The sequence below is a fragment of the Ranitomeya variabilis genome, chromosome 1 (assembly GCF_051348905.1).
Source record: "Ranitomeya variabilis isolate aRanVar5 chromosome 1, aRanVar5.hap1, whole genome shotgun sequence".
NCBI classification, from domain to species: Eukaryota; Metazoa; Chordata; class Amphibia; order Anura; family Dendrobatidae; genus Ranitomeya; species Ranitomeya variabilis.
The window spans coordinates 991,265,439-991,271,985 of NC_135232.1; positions in this window are offsets into that span (position 1 = coordinate 991,265,439).

The window sequence follows — 6,547 nt, forward strand, 5'->3', positions numbered from 1 at the left end:
ATCTAATTTTTTCAGTAAAATGTGGTTTTGTTGTGTAAAAGTGTTATAAATTGAACAAAAATGTTACTGTCGGATGGCATCGGATTCATACAATGGAGGAGACAGAGACATTTGTGTTCTCCAGCTTCTCACACTAAGCTGACACTGTCCTTACACTGGAATCAGCGTTTGATCTGAGTATCATTTACATAATCCATCCAATATTCTCGGAAGAATCTACGCTCATGTGACTGTGGCCTGATAGCATATTCTGAGAATGTCATAAATGTCTATGAGGAATAACTGTTTAATTTACAGTTGATTGATGATATACACTGATTTATGCCTTTATTAAAGACACCTGCCCTGTGGAGCGTAAAGATTGGATCTGTATGAAAATTACAAAAGTGATCCTGGAGTGGCAGCACAAAATTAAAAGAGTTGTCCCCTTTCAGAAAACCCCAGTCCATGTGTGCAGTTTGTTATAAGAAACCAAAAAAACAAACTGTGCTTTACTCGCCCTCCACAGGTCTAGCGCAGAGTCTCTGCTGCTGCTCCTGGTGTATAGCACTGGCATCAAAATGACTGCTTGGCAGCCATCACCTGAGCTCAGCAACTCTGCCCGTGCAGATGGAACTCGGCACTCAGAGCCGAAGAGCTCAGTGATTGACTGTCGCTCAGTTGACATAATGTCAATGGATGTTTTCTCAATATCTGACATGAAATCAGAATAAACCTTTCCCGTTTTAGGGAAATTAGGATTACCATAATTAATAATATTTGCCAAATGCCAGAATAATGTTGGGAAGCTTCTTTTGGCAACATCTGAGTTAATTAGAGAAACACCTGTGGATGTATTTTAATGCACATCTGAAACGCACTGCTTCTTTGTGTAGATTCATGGGAAAGTCCCAACAAATCAGCCAAGATATCTGGAAGAGAATTGTGTACTTGCACAAGTCTATAGGTACCTTCACACTAAACGATATCGCTAGCGATCCGTGACGTTGCAGCGTCCTGGCTAGCGATATCGTTGAGTTTGACAGGCAGCAGCGATCAGGATCCTGCTGTGATATCGCTGGTCGTTGGTTAAAGTTCAGAACTTTATTTGGTCGTCAGATCGGCGTGTATCGTTGTGTTTGACAGCAAAAGCAACGATGCCAGCGATGTTTTACAATGGTAACCAGGGTAAATATCGGGTTACTAAGCGCAGGGCGGCGCTTAGTAACCCGATGTTTACCCTGGTTACCAGTGTAAAATGTAAAAAAACAAACAGTACATACTCACCTTCGCGTCCCCTGCCGTCCGCTTCCTGCACTGACTGAGCGCCGGCCGTAAAGTGAAAGCACAGCACAGCGGTGACGTCACCGCTCTGCTGTTAGGGCCGGCACTCACAGTCAGTGCAGGAAGCGGACGCTGGGGGACGCGAAGGTGAGTATGTACTGTTTGTTTTTTTACATTTTACACTGGTAACCAGGGTAAACATCGGGTTACTAAGCGCGGCCCTGCGCTTAGCAACCCGATGTTTACCCTGGTTACCCAGGGACCTCGGCATCGTTGGTCGCTGGAGAGCGGTCTGTGTGACAGCTCTCCAGCGACCAAACAGCGACGCTGCAGCGATTGGCATCGCCTGTATCGCTGCAGCGTCGCTTAGTGTGAAGGTACCTTATCTCATCCTTGGGTACAGTTTCAAGATACCTGAAGGTGCCTCGTTCATCTGTACAAACAATTATACGCATGTACAAACAAGATGGGAATGTCCAGCCATCATACCGCTCAGGAAGGAGACGGGTTCTGTGTCCCAGAGATAAGATTGTGTCAATAACCACAGTGAAATAAGTACTGTATCAGCATGGGCTGAAAGGCCACTCCGCCAGAAAGAAGCTGTTACTCCAAAAGAAACATATACAAGCCAGATTAATGTTTGCAAATGCTCACAGGAACAAAGACCTTAATTTTTGGAGACATGTCCTGTGGTCTGATGGAACTAAAGGTACCTTCACACTCAGCAACTTTACAACGAGAAAGACAACGATCCGTGACGTTGCAGCGTCCTGGATAGCGATCTCGTTGTGTTTGACACGCAGCAGCGATCTGGATCCTGCTGTGATATCACTGGTCGGAGCTAGAAGTCCAGAACTTTATTTGGTCGTTAGATCGGCATGTATCTTCGTGTTTGACAGCAAAAGCAACGATGCCAGCAATGTTTTACATGGAGCTAACGACCTGTGAGAACGATAAGTGAGTCACCGTTACGTCACAGGATCGCTCCTGCATCGTTCTGGAGCTGCTGAGTTTGACGTCTCTACAGCCACCTAAACAGCGACGCTGCAGCGATCGGCTCGTTGTCTATATCGCTGTAGCATCGCTGAGTGTGACGGTACCTTAAAACTGAACATTTGTTACGTTTGGAGAAAAAGTGAGAAGCTTGGAAGCCAAGAACACCATCCCAACTGAAACACGGTGGCAGCATCATGTTGTGGGGTTGTTTTGCTGCGGAGGGACTGGTGCACTTCAAAAAATAGATGGAATCATGAGAAAAGAAGATTATGTGGCAATACTGAAGCAACATCTCAAGACATCAGCCTGGAGGTTAAAGCTTGGGATGAAATGGGTCTTCCAAATGGACAATGACCTGAAGCATACTGCCAAAATGGTAGCAAAGTGTCTTAAGGATAACAAAGTCAATGTTTTGGAGTGGCCATCACAAAGCCCTGATCTAAATCCTATTGAAAATTTATGGGCAAAGCTGAAAAAGCAAATGCGAGCTTGGCGACCTACAAACCTGGATCAGTTACACCAGTCTTATCAGAAGGAATGGGCCCAAATTCCGACCAACTATTGTGAGAAGCTTGTGGAAGGATATCCCAAACGTTTCACCCAAGTCATTCAGTTTAGGGGCAATGGTACCAAATACTAATGAAATGTATGTAAACGTTTGACTTTGTAATAAATAATAAAAATGCCTTAAAACATTGTCTCTCATTCTGGTATTTGGCAAATATTAATAATTATGGGAATCCTAATTGACCTAAAACAGGGAAGGTTTATTCTGATTTCATGTCAGACATTGAGAAAAACATGAGAAAAACCTGCAGATGTGTCTTTTTATAGAGTGTATGTAAACTTCTGGTTTCAACTGTGTGTGTATATATATATATATATATATATATATATATATATAATAACTCCCAACCGTCCCTCATACTACGGGACTGTCCTGACTTTGAGGCTGTGCCCCGCAGTCCCGCACAGACTCTGCTTCTCCCGCACAGCCAGTAGGAGAAGCGCCGACACGCCCCTTGATTAGGCCACGCTCCTCCATATCTTCTCCGGTGGTTCAGGGAGGGAGAGAGGACATTCTGAAGTAAGTGTGTGTGTGTGTTGGTTACTGTGTGGTATTAGAGCAATCCAGTGCAGCCTGTTAGCCAGAGCAATCCAGTGCAGCCTGTAAGCCAGAGCAATCCAGTGCAGCCTGTTAGCCAGAGCAATCCACTGCAGCCTGTTAGTCATAGGCACAGTATATATATATATATATATATATATATATATATATATATATATATATATACAGTTATATGAAAAAGTTTGGGCACCCCTATTAATCTTAAGCTTAATGTTTTATAAAAATTGTTTTTTTTGCAACAGCTATTTCAGTTTCATATATCTAATAACTGTTGGACACAGTAATGTTTCTGCCTTGAAATGAGGTTTATTGTACTAACAGAAAATGTGCAATCTGCATTCAAACAAAATTTGACAGGTGCATAAGTATGGGCACCTCACCAGAAAAGTGACATTAATATTTAGTAGATCCTCCTTTTGCAAAAATAACAGCCTCTAGTCGCTTCCTGTAGCTTTTAATGAGTTCCTGGATCCTGGATGAAGGTATTTTGGACCATTCCTCTTTACAAAACAATTCCAGTTCAGTTAAGTTTGATGGTCGCCGAGCATGGACAGCCCTCTTCAAATGATCCCACAGATGTTCAATGATATTCAGGTCTGGGGACTGGGATGGCCATTCCAGAACAGTGTAATTGTTCCTCTGCATGAATGCCTGAGTAGATTTGGAGCGGTGTTTTGGATCATTGTCTTGCTGAAAGATCCATCCCCTGCGTAACTTCAACTTTGTCACTGATTCATGAACATTATTGTCAAGAATCTGCTGATACTGAGAGGAATCCATGCGTCCCTCAACTTTAACAAGATTCCCGGTGCCGGCATTGGCCACACAGCCCCAAAGCATGATGGAACCTCCACCAAATTTTACTGTGGGTTGCAAGTGCTTTTCTTGGAATGTTGTGTTTTTTTGCCACCATGCATAACGCCTTTTTGTATGACCAAACAACTTAATCTTGGTTTCATCAGTCCACAGAACCTTCTTCCAAAACGAAATTGGCTTCTCCAAATGTGCTTTTGCATTCCTCAGCCGACTCTGTTTGTGGCGTGCTTGCAGAAACTGCTTCTTTCGCATCACTCTCCCATACAGCTTCTCCTTGTGCAAAGTGCGTTGTATAGTTGACCGATGCACAGTGACACCATTTGCAGCAAGTTGATGCTGCAGCTCTCTGGAGGTGGTCTGAGGATTGTCCTTGACTGATCTCACCATTCTTCTCTGCCTTTCTGATGTTTTTCTTGGCCTGCCACTTCTGGCCTTAACAAGAACTGTACCTGTGTTCTTCCATTTCCTTACTATGTTCCTCACAGTGGAAATTGACAGGTTAAATCTCTTAGACAGCGTTTTGTGTCCTTCCCCTGAACAACTATGTTGAATAATCTTTGTTTTCAGATCATTTGACAGTTGTTTTGAGAAGCCCATGATGCCACTCTTCAGAGGAGATTCAAACAGGAAAACAACTTGCAAGTGGCCACTTTAAGTAGCTTTTCTCATGATTGCATACACCTGGCTATGAAGTTCAAAGCTCAATGAGGTTACAAAACCAAAAAAAAAGTGCTTTAGTAAGTCAGTAAAAAGTAGGTAGGAGTATTTAAAACAAGAAAATGGTAAGGGTGCCCATACTTATGCACCTGTCAAATTTTGTTTGAATGCAGATTGCACATTTTCTGTTAGTACAATAAACCTCATTTCAAGGCAGAAACATTACTGTGTCCAACAGTTATTAGATATATGAAACTGAAATAGCTGTTGCAAAAAAAGCAATTTTTATAAAACATTAAGCTTAAGATTAATAGGGGTGCCCAAACTTTTTCATATAACTGTATATATACAGACACATCTACAGCCCCGACTGTACACTGGCATCGTCATGTGTGGCCATTATACAGTATGGAGCACTGTGTGGCCATTATACAGTATAGAGCATCATGTGTGGCCATTATTCAGTATGGAGCACTGTGTGGCCATATTTTTTTCTGTTTATAATTATTGTTTTTGAAACAGTGTGATCAGCAGTGCTAAATGGGTGTGGTTGGGGCGTGGATATGGGTGTGACTAGTTGTGAAATGGGTATGGTCAGGGGTGTGGCCTACCTTTGCCCCTCTTTGCCTTCTTCAAAAGTTGGGAGGTATGATATATAAATACATATATATATATATATATATATATATATATATATATATACACACTGCTCAAAAATAAATATTCCAGTTGTAAATCTTTATTCATTACATAGTGGAATGTGTTGAGAACAATAAAACCTAAGAATTATCAACGTAAATCACAACTAATATCCCACGGAGGTCAGGAGTTGGAATGATGCTCAAAATTAAAGTGGAAAATGAAGTTACAGGCTTATCCAACTTCAGTGGAAATGCCTCAATACAAGGAAATGATGCTCAGTAGTGTGTGTGGCCTCCACGTGCCTGTATGATCTCCCTACAATGCCTGGGCATGATCCTGATGAGGCGGCAGATGGTCTCCTAAGGGATCTTCTCCCAGACCTGGACTAAATCATCAGCCAACTCCTGGACAGTCTGTGGTGCAACATAACATTGGTGGATGGTGCGAGACATGATGTCCCAGATGTGTTCAATCAGATTCAGGTCTGGGGAATGGGCTTCATAGCTTCAATGCCTTCATCTTGCAGGAACTGCTGACACACTCCAGCCACATGAGGTCTGGCATTGTCCTGCATTAGGAGGAAGCCAAGGCCAACCACACCAGCATATGGTCTCACAAGGGAACTGAGGATCTCATCTCGGTATCTAATGGCAGTCAGGCTACCTCTGATGAGCACATGGAGGGCTGTGCGGCCCTCCAAAGAAATGCCACCCCACACCATTACTGACCCACTGCCAAACCGGTCATGCTGAAGGATGTTGCAGGCAGCAGATCGCTCTCCACGGCGTCTCTAGACTCTGTCATGTCTGTGAAGAGCACAGGGCGTCAGTGGCGAATTTGCCAATCCTGGTGTTCTGTGGCAAATGCCAAGCATCCTGCACGGTGTTGGGCTGTGAGCACAACCCCCATCTGTGGACGTCGGGCACTCAGACCATCCTCATGGAGTCGGTTTCTAACCGTTTGTGCAGACACATGCACATTTGTGGCCTGCTGGAGGTCATTTTGCAGGGCTCTGGCAGTGCTCCTCCTGTTCCTCTTTGCACAAAT